Below are 24,100 nucleotides of genomic sequence, written 5' to 3' on the forward strand. Positions count from 1 at the left end.
GAAATTGAAAGGCTGTGGCAGAAAAAGACCAAAATAATCCCAGTGGTAATTGGTGCCCTGGTTGCAGTTCCAAAAGACCTTGAAGAGCACCTCAACACCATAGGGGCCACAGAAATCACCATCAGCCAATTACAAAAAGCAGCTTTACTGGGAACAGCCTATATTCTGCGACGATATCTATAACAGCAACAACACTGACAATAAAATTCAGCCATCCCAGGACCTTGGGAAGGACTCGATGTCTGGATAAAACAAACCAGTCAATAACACCTGTCTGACTGTGTAAACAAGAAATAATAATAATAAATTAAAAAACAAAACCAGTCAAATTAAAAAAAACAAACCAGTCAATAACACCTGTCTGACTGTGTAAACACCAATAATAATTATAAATAATACTCCCAAGTAAGCATACATATGCAGGATTTCAGTCTTGAAGGGACAGCTTGCTTACTTCATTAAAGACCTTAATCTTGGCATAAATTCAAAACATTTTCTGAACTTTAGTTTGTTCTCATTATAGGAAATGGCACTTTAGGAAACACATGCTTCACCTTCCAATAATGAATATAAGTAATGAGGATTTAATTTAAGAAATGTCAATGAATTATGATGCAGAACTGCTGCTATTTTCCAAATATAACTTGTGAATTAGTATGTAGTTGCACAGACTTTACCAGTAGGGATGTGCATGGAACCGGTCTGGAGGTCCTTTATGGGAGTCTGAACTGGTTCGAAGAACCGGTGGTTTACCCTTTTACGGGCCTCTGAACAAGTTCAAACACCGGGGGGGGGCCTTCAAAGTTTGAGGCCGGTGGGGTGGGCGGGCGAGGGTGCACTTACCCTCCCCCCACTTTCCTCCCGCCAGGGCCTGTTGCCTGTAAAAGCCTTAGGGGCTGCAGTGGATCTCCCTGCCACCCCTTCCCTCTCTTCAGCCAGAAGTGGCTGGAAGTAATGGGTGCGCATGTGCATGCTGTGCATGCATGCACATCAGATGGGTGCACGTGCGCTACTTACGGCCAAAGAGGGGGAAGGGGCGGCGGGGAGGTAAAAGCCCCAAAGGCTTTTACAGGCAACAAGACCCGGCAGGGGGGAAATTGGGGAAGGGGTAACTGCACCCTCCCCTGACCTTAAAGTGGCACACACACCCAGCCTCAAGCCACCCCTTCCGGATCCATGCACATCCCTAGACTGCGTGTCCCCATTTTGCAAAAACTCCAACCACATTTCATAAAAGATGGAACATGAACATAATGTCCTCCCTCTAATAAAAATGGGGCTTCGTGCTTCCTTCCAGCCCCATTCAAAAACTGTGCCTGCCTCCAAATGCTTTTCATTACTGGTCAGGTAAATCATTCATAGTTGAGTCTTTCCTTCTTGGCTGAGGCTCCTGGAGGACCTCGAAGTGGCTCCTGGAGGACTAGCCCACCTCGTGACAACAAACAAAAAGCTGATTATTGGCTAGGAGGCTTTTAATATTAAAACTGGGGTGGAGATTCTTATGCTAATGTTGTCCATCAAGGGCACAGAGCCTGGTGCCACCCTAGCTCTGCAGGTTCAAACTGCAGGTTGTGGAGCAGTAGAGTTTTGAGAGATAGAGAAGATGCATATGTTACTGAATTCAAAATGATGCCTGCACTTTAGGTAAGTAATATGGTAGCTGCTGGGGGAGATCTTTAGGGAGGCTGTTGGTGGCTCCTGTGTAAGGGCAACGTGGGCACAGCCCCCCCAAGATCTCCATATAAAGTCCTACGTGGGCACAGTCCCCTCTCCCACCACCACCACCCTGGTCCCTTAGACCATCATTCCACCCCCATGTGAAGGAACCTGCCTTTTGTCCTCATTAAAAAATGCAATACACCTCCCCTCTTTGCCCAGCCCTTTACTTTTGCAGAATGTCTGGGCTTAGAGTGCTTAAATTGGGCACACATGTAACCCAAGATGGCAGCACTCTGTATTTTTTATTTCAAGGAAATTGAAATAACAATCCTGTTACTTTAAATGAATTTTTCCCTACTCCAGTAAAGCTGCCAGAAAGAGTTATATCTATCCATAGAGTACTTCACACCCTAGTGAAAGTGGAACTGACAGCTAGATCTGAATATACAAACACTTTCTTTTTTTAACAAATGCACTGTGCTCAAGTTGGTTTGTGATCCAAAAGGTCTGCATGAGAATTGTGAAGCAAGGGGCATGAGTTGTGCTTTTATTTTATTTTTTTCCTTACTAATGCACCATATGTCCAAGTTGGTTTTGTGTTTGAACTGTGGGACGAAGGATACATGTTGATATGTTGTGTTCCTATGTGAATCCACTGGGGGCTGGCATACTGCGTAGTCTTCTTTTTGTGGAGAGCGGGGGCAAATAGATATGTCAGCTCATTAGGTCCAGGGCAAAGGCGTAGCTATAGGGGGGGCAGGGGGGCACGTGCCCCAGGCACCACTTGAAGGGGGGCGCAATTCCATGCCCCCCACGATTTTAAAAAAAAATGTAAAAAATTTTTTTAAAAAAATTTTTAATTGCCCTCGGGCACCGCCGGGCAGCCCGCTGCTCACCGCTGCCGCCCATAGCTGGCATGGCATCTCCTCTCCGGCTCCGGCGGCACCCCCTCCACTTGCACAGGCGCAGCAGAAGCGCACACGCGAGAACTCCGAGTCTGGGCGGGGCGGAGGGCCGGTGAGCATGCCCACAACCTAACCACGTGGGTTGAGGCAGGAGCATGAGCCAGTTCAGTTTCAGTGAGCATGCGCCCTGCAGGACCTTCGCCCGACCACGTGGGTTGAGAGGTAGTAGCAACAGCATTCACATGCTGTTTGTCTCGGTGTGCTGCTGCCGTCTGTTTTGCCCACCAAAGGCCACCACAACCGACCAATCTCCACTGCTAGCAGGCTGCATTCTGACTGCTGCACACACGCATTCTCCAGACCAATCCAATCCAAAGTAAGTAAACTTTTTGCTCAAAAACCCATCTCTTTTGTATGTATCGTCGCCCTACCCTGTAAACAATGCTTAACCAGAGAATGCTGCCTGAGGCTGCAACAACTCTCATTCATCATCAGTAGAAGCGTTCCACAGCTACAGTAAACTAGGGATGCTTTCTTGAGAGTAAGCCCTCTGAATTCAATGGTGCTTACTTCTGAGTAAACTTGTATAGGTCAGCTAGTCAGGGGCGAGAGAAGGGTTTTGTGATCCACAGAGCGCAGTGAAGTTTGGAGGAAAGGCAGGGGGTGTGTGATCCAGAAAAGGACAGTGTGTTTAATCCCCTCTCTGTTTTAAATTAACTTCTGGGACAAAAAGAAAATGTGCAGAGGAGGGGTTTACTTGTGTGCAAGGAGAGGCTGGAACAGGAAGTTCCTGGAGCACACAGCAGCCAGCGGGTGAGCCAGAGAGAAGACACAGCTGCAGCCTGCCTGTCCTTGAATTCTGTTCCCCCGCCTAAGCTAAGTTGCTGCTGCTGCTGTGCTAAGCTAAGTGGTTCCCCATCTTGCTTTGGAGGGCTGCTGCCTAGGAGGATGCAGGACGGGAGAGAGAGACATGGAGGAGGAGCCCTCAGCCTCGAGTAGTCCCATCCTGGTGCCTCCCCTCTTCTGCACCCCCCACCCACCCTTTGCTGGGAAGCCCCACCACATGCCAGCCAAGTTGGAGCAGTCAGTGCCCCCCCACCCCTCTCAATGCCTTCCCCATACACACTCCCCACTCAGAACAAAAGCCTTCTTGAACTTAGGCAAATCCCCGATTTCCTCTCCTCCCTCCCTTTTGCTTCTGCCTTCCTTCTGCTGCTGCTCCCTTCCTTCTGCAGCTCAGGAATACCGAGACCATGGGTGCGTGGGTGGGTTTTATGTTTCTTCCGTGGTGAGAGGAGAAGAAGCAGGCAGGCTGTGAGCTTACTTGCATGGACAATGAGCTGTGGGATTTTTCAAAGTGGTGGTGACTTGCCTAGGAGCTAAACTGCTGCTGCCTATTGTGCTTCTGAAGGAGAACCTGGTGGTGGCGGTGGCAATAATTGTTTGCATAAATGAAGCTAAGGGATTCTCAAAGTGGTGACTTGATTAGGGGCTAAACTGCTACTGATGCCTATTGTGCTTTTGGAGGAGACCCTTGCATGGGGGTGGGGGTGGGGGTGGGGGTGGGGTGGGGACGATAGCTGTTTGCATTAATGAAGCGGAGGGATTCTCAAAGTGGTGACTTGATTAGGAGCTAAAATTTGCCACTATTTGCTTTTGATAGCTGCCAGTGGTTTGCAAATGCCCCCACTCTGCTTTTTGATATTGTATGGTTGCCACCTTTTAAAATCAGCTCTGCTCCTGCACCTTTAATAGCAGCCCAACTCCCAGTAATGAAGCAGGTGATGCTTCCACCCACCCACCCTACCCCTCACATTTTCATACCAGGAAAGGCTTCAGTTGCTAACTTTCTGTTTAAAAAGTGTCTCAGACTGCTGTTCAAGGCACAGGAACAGGACTAGTAAAAAAAGGTGGCAACCCTATAGACTGTGTTGTGTGTATTGTTCTCCGTTGCACTTATGGGAAAGAAAATGCCTTGCATTCTGGCCTCTTGCTGCATAAATTAATTTACTATGTGGGGTTGCCAACCAGCTAAGAAATAATGGCCTGCTCTGTTCTTCTGCCTTTAAGACCAGCTTGATCTGCAGAAATTAACTGGGGAAGCTTTTCATGGTTTTGAGATAAATAGGGATGGTCATGGAGGGTGGGGAAGGAGGAGGCAGAGGCTGCTGGTGTTGAATGAGCAATGTGTGAGTGAGAGCTGTGCTGAGCTGCTGGAGATGTTAAACGAGAGTAGGGATAGGAAGGTCTTGAAACTGAAGTCGCTCCTGGTTTCTGGAAGGCTGGAGTTATAGTGGAAGAGGAGGAGAGAGAGAGTAGCAGCATATTTCTTGTTCTGATTTCAGCATAATGTGTTGAGAAAATTCCTCTTTCTGAAATGATCTCTTCCCATTCTGCAGTGCTGTGCTTTCAGGCACTTCTCAAACAAACTAGTGAGTGCTACAGATGTAGCATGGACTTTGTCACATCCAATATTGTTCATGATAGTATTTGTTGTATTTGGACTAAGTAGAGAAATTAGAAAAATTGCAGTCAGAGCTCTATCTGTAATATTCTTGGCACATTCGCTCTCACCTGGAGTTTTAATTTGAACAGTAATATAGTTATACAGCTCTGGGGGCCTAAGAAGGATCCCTCTTATGCAAGTTAAATGGAGTTTGGCTCATGGCAACTGAAGAAACTGAAAAAACTGACTTAGATCAGCAAGGAAGGTGCGGTTATAATTTTCATGTAGTGCCATAATTTGTTAATTAAATTAACAAATTATTTTAATGAGCTTGACTTGTATTTTTGAGCTGATTCTATGGTAAAGTTATCTGAAAGATGGATGTCAGATGTTTGGACAGGGGGCGCAATTTCAGTGCTTGCCCTAGGTGCTATTTTCCCTAGATATGCCTCTGGCGGCGGTGGGGGGGGGCACAATTTCAGTGCTTGCCCCGGGCGCCGTTTTCCCTAGTTACGCCTCTGGTCCAGGGTCCAAAATTACTTAGGTGCACCTCTGGCCACAATCCAATTTATGTTCACATCTTTATTGCAATAATCTTATCACAATATAATCTTCTAATCTTATCTAATTCCATAGATGCGAATTTGGATAATTCCCAGAAGTCTACCAACATTGTTTTTAGATGGCTTATCTCTAGAATCTGATTGGTTGGAATATGCATCAAAAAGTAAGTTATATGCTCAACTATAATACATGTATGCTTATCCAAGAGCATGATTTCTGCTGGTAGAGCACCAGCAGAAGCTATTAATAGGAAGATACAAAACAGATTAGGCTCTTCAGTTTTCCTAGAATTAAAACTGCATTGCAGACTGCAGACCACAGGCCTAATGCACTATCTACTACATTCAGCTGCACTACATTATTGAGGCTCATTAGCTGTAGTTTTTGGATGAAGTATTTCACCCATGTAGAACACAGTAGCGTTCGTATCAACACAAGAAGGGATGAAAGCTGTGAATAGCTAAAGCAACTCCTATGCTCAAAATGGAAGCTCACACACACAATCATTTTATTTGGTGCATGTGCTGGACATCTACTTTAATCTAATATTTTCATTTTGCAAAGCCTCCAACTATAGCAAACAATTATTCCATGGTGGGACATTACCTAAATGTCTCATTCTAATCACAAGAGCTACTTACTGCAAGGATATTAAAAAACAGACTAGGGCTGCTGTGTTTGTGGATCTATTCCGCTCCTACACACTCCAGTAGCAGCCCATACAAGTGGGAAAGCAGAGACAGCAAATGAGCCACAGGTGCAACTCATTCCCACTGTCCTCTCACCACCCTGAACACATCGCTGTCTCACCTGCCACCAGTGCCCTAGGTACATGGGCTGGTTATTCACCCAGTGGAGGATGCAGTCAAATAACCAGCCCATGGCCAAGGGATAACACAGCTGCAGGTGTGGGGCCATAGGCTGTGCGGATTACTGGCTGTTGAGGATTATTTTGGACTAGCAGCTTTTACAGTACTCATACTTATGCTAGGGCATAGCAACTACTGTGCGAATTTGATATTATTCTGAGGTTATGACAATATTATGTTAAAGAAATAAATCTTCATACAAATCTTTAAGATCAGAATTCTAAGCTTGGATACACTTTGTATTTCACCCAGAAACATTTTGGCAGCCAGTGTAATTCTTTTAAAATAAATACAGAGACAATAATGAGGAAGATGGACCAATGATCTGATTCAGTATAAGGCAGCTTCCTGAGAGATCCAAAACAATCAACAGTCACATTCCTCCTGTCGATTCCTAATTGGAGATCACCCAACAGACCAACCAAGGCCATCCCACCCCTCATAGCCTGCCCAAAAGCCAGTTTGAAATAGGTGCAGATAATCTGCTTCTTCCAAGACTGCCTGGAGCTGAGGCACCCCCACCTTCTCAGTCACCTTGCTCAACCATGAGAGGTTGCAGACAGGCCTATAATTACCCAATTCTGAGGTAGCTGATGCAGATTTCTTCAACAGTGGTTTAATAGTTGCCTCCTTGAGACGAGGAGGCATCATGCCCTCCCTCAGAGAAGCATTAAGAGAATGATTTGTTATGGGGCAGCTGACAAATAACATTTATTATTATTATGTATTATTAATGATCTTAACAAGACCCTCTCCATTGACCTCCCTGCTAGATCGCATAAACCATGTATAACCCCTGCTAACTTGGCAAAGAGGCAGCTTTTAACATGGTGATTCTCTTTTATTTAGCAGGGGGAGAGTAACTGGCCCTATCCACCCCAAGCACAGTACCTCCAGTGACTGTTGCTGGTGTCTATCTTATGTTTCTTTTTGGCCATTTGGGGACAGGGGTCCATCTTATTTCTTTATTATTTCTCTGTGTAAACTGCCTTGAGCCATTTTTGGAAGGACAGTATAGAAATTGAATGAATGAATGAATGAACGAACGAACGAACGAATGAATGAATGAATGAATAAAAAGTTGAGCAAGGATCAGGAGGACAGATAGTAAGGTAAAGTGCCCCAAGCAGCATGTCCAAATCCTCGGGAGTCACAAATGGAAATTGATCCAATTTAACCATACAAGAGGACCTGCTGGACAACTCCACAGTAGACTCTGCTGTAAATCAGAGTCTAATTCAGATCAAATAAGAGATATTTTTATCTGCAAAAAAACTCATTAAAAACATCACAACGGATAACTGATGGATCCAAATTCTAATCTGAGGGACGAGGGGCATGTACTAACGCTCTCAACAGGCCCTGGGTAGCAGATCTGGGCTAGCCAGGTTTAGGACTACTGGGTTGAGAGGCTGCTCTGGATGAGCACAGGTTCCAGGGTTCATCCTCTCCTACCCAGGAATCCATGGTTGTGAGACTGCACTTTGTTTCATTGTGATATACAGAACGAGGGCACAGAGAGTCCTCCCCTCCCTAGGCCAGCTAGATATTCCTCCATCTAGATATTTCTCCATCCATCTTGGCTTCTGAAAATCCTAAAATGCATAGGTCTTCTTACTACTACTACTACAAGGACTGTAGTGGCAAAGCAGTTTAAAATCTCATTTCCTTCAAAGAGAGCTATGTGCTTAAAGTAAATTATCTCTGTATGAGAGTTAAATGCTTAAGGGAGATTAATTGCCTATTATACTGCAAAGTATAGCGTCGTGCAATCCCCATCTGAAAAGCGGGTCCTTTTAACAGTGTCCCCAATTGATAGGGTATGGCAGGTGAGTCTTTCTCTCTCTCCTTGTGAGCAGTCATGTGAAAATAATGAAAGCACAGAGTGATGCTAACAAAAAAATTCATTTTAAACTGAAAATAGCACAAGGCTTAATCTTAATACAGTTTCCATTTTGAGTTTCTACTCGCAGGGGAATGCGTTTCAGTGTTTAGCACAGCCAGTGCTAGTGGGGCTGATGCATATAGGATATGAGGCAGCTGAGCTGTAACAACATCATTTCACCAGAATGAACCCAAAAACTGGGACCTGCATATCTGATAAAGCTTTGCTTATAGCAACATTAAGACTTCACTGTTCATTAATCTTTCAATAAACAAACTATTAAGCTATTGAAAAGGTAGCAACCTTCAATAGGTTATTTATTCTGGCATTTTAGGAAAGGTGATCAGAAGGACCCAATCTCATGAACATGCTTTCATCTAGCCCCCCACCACTTCCACTCATTGAGCCTATTCACATGGTTGGGTGGGCGGGCAGGTGGAGGAGGCTGAACTCCCACCCAGATTATCTTTGTTTCCTCCCTGCGGGCTCCTTGCTGCACAGTTTGGCCACACCCCCAAGTGGTGCTCCCAGGAACTGCATGGCTTTCTGGAGGCCATCCCAGTCTCCAGGAATCCCACAATGCACCGTGTGGTAAGCATGGTGCATTGGGGGATTCCCCTGTCAGAGGGGCATTCTAGGCACCTGTCTCTATGTCTCCTCAGGCTGCATGCTATCCAAAGAGACACACAATCCCAGCAGTCAGGCTAAGGGCGCACTTGTGCACTTAACGTTGACTAAGAGCTGAGCTTCAGAGTAGGGCTAGGCTGAGCGGGAGCACACGGATCCCAGCGCCCCACATAAGCAGCCTAATCCAGGCTGGCTACCCTCGTGAGAACAGCCTTGTTGTATCTTTTAACTCTTCACAGACTTCCTGACCCCTTATTTCTTAAACGCCATGACACCACCACCCATAATTTTCTCAGCTTCCTCATTTTCACTCCTGCCTACCCTGTTTTGCCTGCCTACCTGCAGGGCTGTCCTTAGGGCATGGCAAGCAGGGCGGCCACCCCGGGCCCCACTCTTTTAACCGCATTAGAATTAACTGGAAAGGCCCCCCACACTGGCTGACTTGCCCCGGGCCCCACACCACACCAGGGCTCTCTAAGGACAGCCCTGCCTACCTGTGTACCTCCACCACCAGCCCTTTCTGCCAGCACCATATATTTTCTCCCATCTTAAGGACCTGTGTAAACTATATCTACAGCTTTTCTTCACAGCCCCTCCTCTTTTTAAAAAACAATTTTTGCCTCCTCCAACTATTCTTAGGTGTTTCATAGGAACATGCCTAATACTAAGTCAGACTGCTGGTCGATCTAGCTCAGGATTGTCAATGCCAAGCAGCAGCAGTTCTCCAAAGCAGGAGTCTTTCCCAGCCCTACCTGGAGATGCTAGGGACTGAACATGAAGCCTTCTGCATACAAAGCAGATGCTCTTCCACTGAGATATGGCCCTATCTCCAGTTTTCAATTTTCTCAGCTTCCATTTTTTTAAATAACTGGCTCTTCTACTCCTGTCCTTCACCACCTTTCTCTAGCTTTGCTACCCATTCAGATATTTCTTTTTAATTTCCATTCAGTCTCCCTAACCTGACAACACATCTTGTCCAGTTTTTTTCCAGACAGACAGACTATTTGCCTGCTTCACAGAAGACAGAATGTTTGGGAACATTCCGTTATTGAGAATTACATTCCCTCAGTGATTAAATTCATTATGAACATTTCGTGACATTACAGCCATGGCATTCACCACCACAGTTACATTTTGTTTTAGAATATTAAAGTTACAGATTGCCATGATAAAGTTATATGCATATGATGTAGTATTAACAATTACCTAACCAAGGTTTTCGCTGGACTATGTAATGGAGAAAATTCAACAATATGGGAAGGCTTCTGGATATAAACTGAACAATAGTAAGAAACAGATGGTAACATGGAGTATTAAAGATGAGGAACAGAAAGAATTGGAAGAAAGAACAGGATTCCAGTCCAGTACTAAACCAGTAAAATATTTGGAGATTAATGTAACAACAGCAAACAAAGACTTATTCAAAAATAATTTACTGGTATGGAAGAACATACTGGCTGATCTGAACAGATGGAAAAAACTAAGTCTATCATTAGCTAGGGAGAATTTCAGTAATTAAGATTAATGTCTTGCCTAGGATTAACTTTTTATTTCAAATGTTACCAATAAGAATAGAAGAGAAGACATTGAACGAATGGCAAAGACAGGTGAACTCTTTTATTTGGGTGAATAAATAGCCCAGAGTGAAATTTAAGATTATGCAAGACACAAAAGAACGTGGTGGATTAGCCAATCCAAACTTGAAACTATATTATCATGCCAGTTGTTTAACATGGATTGCAGAGTGGATTAAAACCCCATATGGATTTTTACAAATATCGAAGGATCAGACATGACTAATGGTTTACATAGATATTTGTGGACAGAGGTAAAGAAAGTTGATGTAGAAATCAAAAATCACTCCATTAGGCACAGCTTATTAAAGGTATGGGACAAGTATAAACAAAGGATAAATCCAGCATTGTCGCCTATATCTTCGATATCAAATATACATTTCCATAGAGAAGAACATGCAAAACAACTTGATCAATGGAGAGCCTACAATTTGCAAAATCTTTTGGTAGGAAGATCAACAGTGAAATCTATTCAATGTTTAAGTCAAGAGTGGGATGAATATCCTTCTTGGTGATTGTACTTACAGATCAACCATATAATCCAGGAAGAAGCATGGAAGCAAGGTGGAAAATCGAGAGACTTGACAATTTGAAACCCTAATAACAAAAAACTCAGAGCATTTGTTGGGTCTTATGTATAAATTACTATTGAAATATGATTCGGAATCAGAACAGGTGAAAGATTGTATGATAAAATGGATGCCAAATTTTAACAGAACAATAGAGATGCAACAGTGGGAATTTTAATGGAAGGTGAATATAAAATTTACAGTAAATAGTACTTTGAGGGGAAATTGATATAAAATGTACATACGCTGGTATATTACCCCAGTATTGATTTCAAAGATAGACAATAAATACCCTGGGAATTGTTGGAAATATACAGAACAGAGAGGTACTTTTTATCATATGCAGTGGACAGGTAAAAGAGCTCAAAATTTTTGGAAAACAATACATTTGAAGATGCAGCAAATTTTGCATATAGATTCTACTTTCCCCCTGGAGATTTTCATGCTAAATGTTACTAAACCATATATTCCTGCAAGATATACGGAATGTTCCCTATATATAATAATGGCAACAAGAATCCTTTACACTTCCTCCTGGAAAACAAATCTGATTCCGTCCTTAGATGATTGGTATTTTAAACTTTGGGATTATGCATCAATGGCTAAAATTACTGCATATACTAAGAACAAATCTGAAGATTTTTTTTTCCTCAGACATAGGAGCCATTTATTCAATATAATATATCAGGGTTTGGCTCCGCATCCGAGATTTGGTTTCTTTTTGTAGAGAAATTTAATGCTGAACGTTCTGTGTAGATAACAGGAGCACTAATTATTGACCTTACTATTAATTTTTAAAAATTTGTAGCCATTGATATTTCAGATTGGAGAAGGCTAGAGGGAGATGTTGGTGGAAAGAATTCAGGTGGATGTATACAGATTGTAATGAGAACCATTGTAACTGCATTGTTTGATCACATTTTTTGTTTTTGCTTTTTTCTTGCCTTTTCTATTTTTCTTCTGTTTCTCTGTTTATACTATAGATAAAATAATAATTAAAATATTTTAAAAATAATAAAATAAAATACAGATTGCCTATAGGCACTATCCCTGTTTTCTCACTTATTTTACCATCACTATGGCGCAGCAGGGAAATGACTTTACTAGCAAGCCAGAGGTTGATGGTTCGAATCCCTGCTGGTATGTTTCCCAGCGATATAGGAAGATGCTAAAAGGCATCATCTTATCCTGTGCAGGAGATGGTAAACCCCTCCTGTATTTGCGGGAGGATAAACCCCTCCTGTATTCTACCAAAAACAACCTCAGGGCTCTGTGGTCATCAGGAGCTGACACCAGCTCGATGGAATACTTTACCTTTATTAAACATACAGGGTTGAGACTTTTAAATTACTAAATAAATTTCACTTTTATCATACGGACATGAAAACAGGATACTACTAGAAAATACAAAGCAAATGTCAGAGGAATTAATATATTATAGTTTTATAACAGAACTTTGATTTATCTCATACATTTCAAATTCCCAAGCCAATTCCATATTCATTAAGCACATTAGTATAAGCACCACCTTACGAGATGAAAGAGTTAAATATCACCATCACAAAAGTAGAATATTTTCAGTGCTGCATATCCAACCACTTGGGACTTGACTTGAAAGTGACAATAAAGTTCACAAGGACTTCCCCAAAACTGTCCTGTTGAAATCCAAATTGAAAGTGATGCTTGTAAGCCAGGGAGTTCTCCACACAGCAGATTTCACCACCAGTTTTCTGCAAGGCTTTACTACGAATTCAAAGTTATCCCAAAAACCCAATGCATTTTTTTTATCCCAGATATAAATTGGGCTGCACTCTAGAGTGCAGTGGAAACCCCGAATTGTGTATGAAGTATTCCCTGATAACTCGCAGGGACTTCAGGATAAATCTGCCCAATATGTGAATGCACACCCTCCATTCCAGAGGAGATGCGGACTTTAAAAGCCCTGTGTGAAAAAAGCTCTGGGGAAGAACATAAAAGAACTCTAATAAAATTGGAAGTTGAATGGATCTGAGTCTAGGAATTAAGCCATGGAATGTTGAAGGTGCCTGTTGCTGACAGAAGTGGGGGTGGGAAAAGAAAATAACCTTCTTGAGCCCCTTATAATATTCTGCTGGTAAATATTAGTGAATGCCTTTGCTACTTTGCTACTCACAGAGCCATTTTCTGTTAAAGACCCCCCTGAAGCACAAAAACTTTAGTTACCCCATAAAATTTGGCAGGGCTCATCTCATTCCTGAACCCTGCAGACACACTAAAAATGTACAGTTGTGGGCTCTTCTTTGCTAGAGGTTTTCAAACAGAAACCAGAGAGCCATTTGTCTGGGATGCTACAGCACTTTCCTGCTCTGGGCAGGGGGTCGGACTAGAAGACCCAATGTCCCTTCCAACTCTACAATTCTATGAAAAAAGGTGTCTTCTCTGAGCCCAAGACTCCAGTGACAAAGCTGGCTGGCATCTTAAACAGAAGCACACCTGTTTGGGCTGGTAATCTATTTGAATATGTTAAGGCTATGCACACGAACAGCCCTACTCAGGTTAGGGAAGCTGTACCTGGGGAGGGCTGCTCCTGTGCAGCACCGGGATCGAGCCCAGGTTTTGTGCCCGGATGTTTACCTGGGTAAAAGTGTATGAGCATGTCCTTTGCCCCAGGTCATGTATATGCTTGCAGCCCAAACATACACAGAGCCAGGAACCTAGAGCAGGGTTTTTTAAAACCTTGGGCCCGCAGATGTTGATGGACTACAACATCTGGGGGTCCAAGGTTAAGAAACCCTGACCTAGAGCCCCCAACTCCTAGGGGCAATCCCCCAATGCACCGCACTCATTATGTGATGCATTGAGAGATTCCTGAAGGCCAGGAAAATGACTCCTGGCCTCCAGTGATCCACACTTCATGGAGCAGCATGGAACATGTGAGTGCACAATGAAACACCCACGAGAAGATCCAGATCATCTGGGGGGAAAGTAGGTGGAACTCTGCGTCCCCACCCCACCGCCACCCTGCCGTGCCTACCCTGGCAGGGACTGTTTGAGTAGACGTTTTGTTGTGGGACTTTACTTGAGCCATGTCTAATGTGAAGTATTACTTCATGATGAAAAATGAGTGTACTCTCTACCATCTTTCCACCAAAGCCCTGCTTCCACATGCTGAGTTAGGAGCCAACAGTTAGCACTGTGCAAAATGTCATTTTTATTCATGAAATAATGAGGAAGGTATCTTTCTGATTGCCCTTCAGCATCTTCTCCTGGTTTTCTCCTGTGCCACGGGAGTTGAATGTCTATGTCTGCTTTGAGGCTACAGGCATAGCAATCAAATTGGAAGAAGAGGGGAAGAGAGCAGAGGATTTCTTAGACTGTGCATCAGTCCAGTGGATTCTGAGGCAAACTAGGCATTGTTTTAATTAAATTGTGAGAGCTTGGGCAGTGGGGGGCAGGGTGATTCACCTGAAAACAAGCAGGTTCTGGTGGATTGGAAGAAGAATGATTGTGTACTTATATGTTACCAAGCTATTTCTAATAGTCATGATTGACATACATGCTTCTGGGGAGGAACTAAACAGGGCTGGCCCATCCATGAGGCAGTCATCTCAGATAGCAGATTCTTAGGCGTCTACTCTCTTGTAATGATCTTGGGTCCATAAATACAAACTAAGGAATGTGGTCTGGCACAGAACACATCTTAATTCGTAGCAAGTCTGTACAGCAATAATACACTAGGTCAAAACCTTCCATCTAGCAGGCAGATGCATTTGACCTTAGGGCCTTCCCATAAACTACTATTTTCAAAGAAAGTATTGGTCTTATAAGTGACACTGGAAGGCTTTCCCTGATAACGATCACTACACATCTGCCTACCCTGAAGTCCTGCTTTGTTCTGCATCTTGCTTGGCACGTTTCTCCTCCATATTGGGCGGGAGGAGGATGCAGTGAAGAGCAAGCAGATGGAGGTGTGCATGGGATGATGGGCTGTGACTGCTTCTCCCAGTGGTGAGAATCTACTGCCTGAGTTGACTGCATCATGGATGGGTAGACCCTGTTTAGATCTCACGGTAGCTTAAAATTCCATTGCTGTGATTTGACTGGATCCAGGCTTGGTCCTTTCAGGCTCCTTACATTTTCTGAAGCCTTCAGGAGTTCTCCCTCCCCCTTTGGGGAATTGTTTACCCACCCTATTTACTTGCAGAAGAAGGATTTATCAGAAATGGCCAAGCATTAAAATTCGGATTGGTAATTCATTTCAGGCTCTGAAGTACTGCAGATTAAAATGTTGTGGCCAGCCAGTCATGACCTCAGCAGTATAACAAGCAAATATACAATGGGAAAAGTGAATGCTAAACCACTTTCTTCCATGCTACTACATTACATTTATCACTCAAAAAGCAACTAAGCTATTCTACTTTACGCATCTTCTGGGAAAGCTTTGTTAGAAAAGCTTTCAACCGTATAGCCAAACCGTGCAAAAGGAGTTTGACAGAATGGTTGAAGAGTGGGTAATTTAAAATAGCTTGACAAACACCTTTTCGACTCCACTAACAAGCTAAAATGATTGGTACTGTGTCAGGTACACCTCTGGTCAGATGACTGAAAAGGGAGAATTAACTGAAGGGTCAGCTGTCTGGTTTCCTTGACACCTGCTTGCTCTGAATGTGACCTGATTTCTTTTAATTGACTATGAAATTGGCAAGAGTGTGATCTCACTTAAACATTACTGGTCTATTCTGGTCTGGACTTTTCTGGTCAGAAAATACTAATTGACATTTCCTTTTTATAAGGATCATCCTTTCTTACCTCCATACTTCATTAAATACTCCCAGATCTTGCAAAAACTGCTGACACTGCTTTGTCTTCTTTAAAAACAAAATGCCTTCATTAAGCCAAGTCAATAGAAAACATACATTTTGAAAATTAAAGCTCAATCATTAATCTCAGCAACATAGTAAGTGAAAAAAAAGGACTTGATTATAAAATGATAGAGTTGGTCTGTTGCTCAATAAGAAGAATACAGATTTCAATTTACTGTCTGTATAGTGTTGGGCAGATATTATATAAATGTACAAATGAACATAGGGAGGGAGGGATTGACGTCTCAGTTGCTGGACTGAACTCTACCCCACCCCCATGCACTGAAGGCGCTTCATCATTTTCACAGGAGGCGCCAGCGTGGTGTAGTGTAGGGATGTGTGAACCAGTTCAAATTCGAACCGGTTCAAATTCAAACCAGGGTGGTTCAAAGGTTTGAATTTGAACCGAACCAGGCATCAGGTTTGAGCTGCAGGTTTGAATTCGAACTGAACCAGGGGGTGGTTAAATTATAACTGGTTCTAACCAGTTTGAACTGGTTTGTACATCCAAAAATTGGTAGGATGGTAGCTGGCACTCAGGGGTACCTGCCACACCAACCCCAAAACATCAGACACTCGTACAATTTTCTATGAATTTTTGAAAAATAATTTTATGTTTTTCTCATAGGGTATAATGGGACTTGAACCAGGCCATTATATCGTATTGTCAAGCACCCATGGGTACCAACAACCACCCAAACCCTGAAGTAATCGGACAGTCCTTCGATTTTTTAATGAATATTTGAAATATTTTCAATTATTTTTCTCATAGAGTATAATGGGACCCAAACCAGCCTATATCCCCTATTGTGGAGCACCTAGGGGCACAAAAGTGGGGTGGGTGGTAGACAGCCAGGGGTGTCTTCCACCCACAAAACCCCAAGGCAATTGAACACTGCTATGATTATTAGTGAATTTTACAATTGTTTTTGAATTCCTCATAGGGAATACTTAGGATTGCAGCAAATGTATAGCTTCCCCTTGGGGAGAAAGGAGTGTCCTAGAGTGGAGTGTGGTAGTTGGTAGTTCCTAGGGTGGGCAAGGAAGCTATCAGAATTATTTGAAAGGAATTGGGTAAAGGGCTGATTTTTAAGTGATTGTTGAAGTTTACGCGACTTTTAAGTTTTTTCTCCATAAAGAAGCATGGAGGTGACATCAGATGTATAGCTTCACGGCGGGCACAAAGGGGTGGCCTAGAGCAGAGTGTGGTGGGTGGTACCCTCTTTGCACTAGACCACCACTCACTCTGGGCCACCCCAGCACCCCACAAGTGGCTTTAAGGTTTTTCTCCATAGGGAAGAATGGAGGTTTCAGCAGCCCCATGACTGCACTTGGGGGGTGCTGGGTGGCCCAGAGTGAGGGTGCCAACCACCTCCATGGGTTGCTAACCCATGGGGTACTGGGTTTTGTTGTTTCTGAAGTGTTCTGAGTGTAGATTCTTTGGTAGCATATTAGATTTTCAATGACAAACCATGAATCCACTCTCATCTGCTAACTTTAAAGACACATAAACTTCAAAAATCACTTAAAAATCAGCCCTTTGCCCAATTCCTTTCAAATAATTCTGATAGCTACCTGGGCCCCCTTGGGCACTACCACCCAACACATTCTGCTCTAGGCTACCCCTTTGCCCCCGATGTGAAGCTATACATTTGCTGACCATCCATGCTTCTTTATGGAGAAAAAACTTAAAAGTCGCGTAAACTTCAAAAATCACTTAAAAATCAGCCTTTTGCCCAATTCCTTTCAAATAATTCTGATAGCTTCCTTGCCCACCTTGGGAACTACCACCCACCACACTCCACTCTAGGACACCCCTTTCTCCCCGACGTGAAGCTATACATTTGCTGCAATCCTCATTATTCTCTATGAGGAATTCCAAAATAATTTAAAAATTCACCAATAATCAGAGGAGTGTCTGATTGCCTTGGAAATTTGTGGATAGTAGGCACCCCTGGTTGTCTACCACCCACCCCAATTTTTTGCCCCTAGGTGCTCCACAATAGGGGATATAGGCTGGTTTGGGTTCCATTATACCCTATGAAAAAAATAATTAAAAATATTTCAAATATTCATAAAAAATCATAGGGGTGTCAGATTGCTTCGAGGTTTGCATGGTTGTTGGCATCCATGGGTGCTCCACAATAAGGAATAATGGGCTGGTTTGAGTCCCATTATACCCTATGAGAAAAAATAAAAATAATTTTCAAAAATTTATTAAAAAATCGTACGAGTGTCCGATTGCTTTGGGGTTTGGGTGGCAGGTACCCCTGGGTACCAGCTACCATCCTACCAATTTTTGGATGTCCAAACCAGTTCAAACCAGTTTGAACTGGTTCGAATTCAAAGCGAACCAGGGGGAGGTTCGAGCAAAACCAAAACTGAACCACCCCTCCCGGTTCAAACCTGGTTCAAATTTGAACCGAACCAGGCAAACCGGTTTTGTGCACATCTCTAGTGTCGTGGCTAGAGTGCTGGACTAGGACTGGGGAGACCTGAGTTCATATCCCCATTTAGCCATGATACTAGCTGGGTGACTCTGGGCCAGTCACTTCACTCTCAGCCTAACCTACTTCACAGGGTTGCCGTGAGGAGAAACTCAAGTATGTAGTACACGGCTCTGGGCTCCTTGGAGGAAGAGCAGGATATAAAATGTAAATAATAAATAATAAAATAATAATAATGTGCAATCATCCAAATATATGTAGACTCCCTTGCAGATCTGTACACTGAAAAAAATGGTGGATACAAATCACAGAAACAGAGCCTACACATGTTTGGGTTAACATGTGTAGGCTGCTGTGCAAACAGGGTTTTGCATATGTGAGCACCAATAGAGAGAATAGCAGAAACATAGACACAAACACCCCAACACATGTATTTGTGCACTTAATGAATGTCTGTACAGAGCTTATCCTTACAGCTACCTATATTTACCCAAACAGAAGACTACTCTGAATTTAAGATCACTCCCTTAAAAAAATAAAGGTTAAACACAGGTTATACCTGTATTTACTCGAAAGGAACAGATCTCTGAATTCAAGATGACCCCCTGCTTTCTAACATCAACGAACTTGGAAAAAATCTAGTTTTGGATTCAGTTAAGTACAGTACTTGCCAGAAATTCTTAAAGTCTTCTGAGGTGCTAATGCATCTAACTTCGCTTAGAAAATCTAGAGCTGTTTTTCGCAAGCAGTGAGAAACAGCAATAGGGTTTGTGGGGAGGAAGCCCTGAAGAGCTTACTTCCCTGGAGACAATCCATTTACTTCCCTTGGGCGGGCAGATCACTCGCCCAGACAAGCACTGGCTGCTGCCGGTAGCTCTGTGGGTCAAGGTGCCGGAATGCACTGTCCTGCGTCACCCCTCCCCCCGAGCTCCAATAATGCACTGCGCGAGTGCATGGTGCACTATGAGAATCCCCTCCCCTTCCCAAGTCTGCCAGCCACAGCTGTAAGCAGCTGTGGCTGACACACGAGCAGCAAAATGGGGTTAGCAGAGCACTCACTCGTCTAACCCCGTTTTGAGGGGAGGCTCCATAGGCGGGTTTGCCAGCTTGGTGCCCCCGGTATTGGGCCCAATCCCAGTGGTTCATATGTTCGTAAAAAACTGGGCTGGGCTCCCTTAGCCCAGTTTGCACACACGTGTGAATAGCCTCCTAGTGAGCCATCAAGCCCCTGGCAATGCTTCTTGGTCGTCTTGGGTATCATTATATAATGTTCTACAGCCCATATACAAACCATTCAGTCACCGAAGAAAGTGTATTAATACAGCTCAAGATGCCCATGAATTACAAATATATAGATAATACCTGCTTTTCACATTCCATTCCATTGACCCGTTGTAACATATTCCTCCACAAGGTTTTTGGACAATACAATTCTTATTGCCCATGTCAATAAGATTAAACTAGTCTGCTTAACCTTATAGTGAGAGTACTGGATTTCTTTGTATTGAGTACTTAATCTTTTCACTTCTGATATAATTATATATGAATATGGATACAATGAATATTTATATACCACTTAGCAACATACGTTCCCAAAGTGGTTTACATATTGCAGAGCAATTGGTATTTTAAATGGTGCCTCCATGCCCTTAGTTTTTCTCACCATTATAAGCATAGGTTTGTTTCTTCTAGACTGAGACAGATCATGGTAAGAGAGAACACAATGGATCTGGCACTGCCTTTATGAAAGCATCTGAATATATTGCAACAAGCCTTAGCACTTCAGAAACACACATGCATTCATGATGTTTCTTGCTTGAAAAAAACTGGAATATTTTCGTTCTAGTATCTTAATAAGTTAATAAGTGCATTTAGTCTGAAGTTTTTAGCAAAGGAAAAATCTGGGCTCAATTTGTTTGTCCATTTTATACCAAACAGTGAAAGTACTGATAACAGGTGCCATATTAAAATCATTAACTTCCTTAATCTTATCCTAACTCAACAAACTTTAAATCTGGCTTATGGGAGGATGAATATAGTGTGGAGGACAACCACTGAAAAAAGCAAGGAGACATTGGAATTGATAGATCTTAAAGAATTTTAGAAGGTGTGCAGCAAATTTAGATGCTGTCTTCTAATATTTAATTGATCATAGAGATGGCTAAGACCTATTAGATCTATCCTAATTAATGATCAGAGAGATGAGGTTAACTAGCATGCTAATTAAATTGGCGGAGGATAATAAATTAGGAAATGTAGCAAATGCCCTTTCTTTAGTAAAGACACCGCAATAATAGAAAGGAATGAAAACAGTTTAGAAATAATTATCAAAAAAATAAATGAGGAACTAAAATGTGCATATTAGCTGCAGATACAATGCACTCTTTAATGCTGTTAATAATAATAAAATAAACTTTATTTCTTGGCTGCCCCAAAACAAATTGTTCTCTGGGCAGCTCACAACACAAGATTAAAACATCCAATAAAACATATAAAACACATCAAATCACAACACACACACACAAAATACAATACAACACATTTTTAAAACTTTTTAAAAATCAATTCTTAAAATCAATTTTTAAAAGCCTGAGTGAATAAAAAGGTCTTCACCTGGTATCTAAAAGAACAAAGTGATGTTGCCTGGCGAACCTCACTGGGAAGGCTTTTCCATAAATGGGGTGTGACCACTGAAAAGGCTCTCTTAGAATGATGAAAATGTGTATTATATGGTATAACAGATGGATAGTATTGCTGTGCTTTGCTTAAAACACTGGATATGACCCAATCTGATTCTTATTGGGTGCATTCATTCACCAATGCACTGTGGGGTGAAGGAATATGATTGCATCAAATCAAGCTGATGTGTCGGAGGCCTTATCTGGCAGCAGTGTGATGTGCTCTCCTTCCTTGTACTTACTTCAGAAGGCTGCTGCAGGGGCGTATCTAGGGTGGGCAGGCAGGGCACGTGCCCTGGGTACTACTTGAAGGGGGGCACCATTTCTTTAAATTATTTTTTTAATGGCCACCAAAAACAAAATGGCCACTGTGCATGCTCTAATGGCTTCTGTGAGGCCCTAGGCCATGCCAGGCCTTGCAGAGGTCATTAGAGCATGTGCAGTGGCCATTTTGTTTTCAGCAGCCTTAAAAAAAAAAGATTATTTTAAAAAATGGCCACCGCACATGCTGAAATAGTCCCTGTGAGGCCATAGAAGCCAGTGAGGGGAGGGAAAACATTTGCAGACCCCCTACAGCTTTTAGGAGCCCCCCTCCCCAAGGGGCTACAGGTGAAGAATTTTTAAAATAAAATTAATATAATATAAGTCACTGTACACATATTCAATTTGGCACTATGTACAAAGAATCAGGGCTTGTGAATAATGAGCTGAGTCTTATGAACTAGGATTGTATTCATTTGCTCCTACTTTGCTTCTTGTGATAAGTGAGTTAAATGTGATGTCTTAATAATATGGCTATTAATGGTGAGTTTGTCTGAATCAGTGTGAAATCCTTAGTATTAAGACCCACTGGGAGATTCTTGCTCTCTTTCTCTCATTTTAACTGTCTTTCTGAAATACTAGAATATATTCCAAGCAGTGACACAGTTTACCCTGCATATCCTTTAATTATTTTCAGAGTATCTGGGAAAAGTTAAATTCTCCATTGATTTTTAAAACTTATGTAACAGTGATGCTACAATGCATAGTAGAGAATTAGACAGGCACTTCTGTTTAGTTTTCCAAGTACACCTCCACATAGTATTTGGGTATTTCATGAGCCCCAGCATATTGAAATTTGTAGTTTCCCAGCATTTTTGGGTCTGGCTACGTCTATTGCTAAATAGTTTTTGAAATATTAAAAGATTAACGAGCTTGACGTATTTTTGTGCTGATATTATGGTAAAGTTATCTGAAAGATGGGTGTCAGATGTTTGGACAGGTGGTGCAATTTCAATGCTTGCCCTAGGCACTATTTTCCCTAGATACGCCTCTGGTCTGCTGCTTTGATAAGTATGACATTGATTCCTTCTCCATGGCATTATGGGCTAGCTAACAGCCAGTAGCTTTTTAAAAGGGAGTTTTTAACTGCTTCATCCTATTGGCATAGCACCTTTTAAAATAAAAATCCACCACACTGCTGCCAGACAAGCCCCATAATGATCCAATCCAATCCAGTACCATGTATCAACCACCTTGTATTGGATCCTCTTGGATCAGGCCCTAATGCCATTTTCACCCCATCAGACCCAATTCAAAGATTTATTGTCCAATATGGCCTACACTAAATCAGGTCCGATTATTTGCCTGATACGATAAAATTTTCTACGATAGTATTTGGAGATGAAAGTTTGGGCGGTATATAAGTTAAATAAATAAATAAATAAACATTGGATAGTAAAAGATGTTACTATGTGTACATGGGCAGGGGGCAGTTTGTATCTATAGTAAACAGGCATCTTATGATCTTACTTAAAATGGCTACTGCCCTAGATTCAATTCTCTCCTGGTGTTTCTCTGAACAACTTCCCTCCATGAATCCACTCATGGAACACTTTCATTCCAACTATAATTAAATACAGTAAGGTCACACACATGACCTTCAGCCACTTCTTTCACGGTCCACAGGGAAGGCAAGAGCTCACCTTCCTTCCCCGGTGGACACGTGGTGGCTGTTCTTACCTTCTCTTCACAGCAAAGGCAAGAGCTGGGAGTGGGAGGACTTCCGTTTCCTGCATCCCAGGGTGCCCCATGCTATGAGCTTGCTAGCTACTCATATTAGAGCAGCCACTGTGCTCGGCATGGCCACTCCTTCCCCCAGCTCACTGCTGGAAGTAGTGGCCGGCCAGCAGCGGGGGGGGGGGCATTGAACCCAGTGCCCATTGTTCACGTGATCGCCGGCTGAGATTAAGCAAACCACAGGTTGACTAAACACCAGGTTCCAAAGTGGGGCTAGGTGCGATGGCAGTGCTGGGATCGGGTTCAATCCTGGTGCTTCACATCCACAGCCTACTCCAGGCTGGGCTGTCCTAGCCTGGGTTAGGCACGTGTGAATAGTCTCATTGTCTGATAGAGGCAGATAGGAAGAAAGGAAGCTCCCTTATACTGAGCCAGACCATTAGTCTATCTATCTATCTATCTATCTATCTATCTATCTATCTATCTATCTATCTATCTATCTATCGGATTTCTATACCACCCTTCCAGAAATGGCTCAGAGCAATTTACATTAAAAAACAACAACAACACAATTAAAATCAATTCACAGTTAAAAACAGACTATAAAACACCATAAAACAATCAACAGTTAAAAATTCAAAACAGTTTAAAACTCCAGAAAACCAGGTTACAATAAGTTATAAATGATTACAACAATTTAAAACCCTGGAAGGCCAGGCCAAACAGATAGGTCTTGAGGGCTCTCCTGAAGGCCAATCATGAATTCAAATTACGGATTTCTGCAGGGAGTACATTCCACAGCCCAGGAGCAGCTACAGAGAAGGCTTGAGTCTGAGTTGCCACCAGACATACCGGTGATAACTGGAAATGGACCTCCTCAGAGGACCTTAATGTGCGGTGAGGATCATGCAGAAGAAGGTGCTCTTTAAGGTAACCTGGACCTAAGCTGTTCAGGGCTTTAAAGGTAATAACCAGCACTTTGTATTTTGCCCAGAAACATAACGGCAGCCAGTGCAACCATTTCAAAACAGGGGTAAT

Source organism: Hemicordylus capensis, chromosome 5, assembly GCF_027244095.1.
Source record: "Hemicordylus capensis ecotype Gifberg chromosome 5, rHemCap1.1.pri, whole genome shotgun sequence".
Taxonomy (NCBI): Eukaryota; Metazoa; Chordata; class Lepidosauria; order Squamata; family Cordylidae; genus Hemicordylus; species Hemicordylus capensis.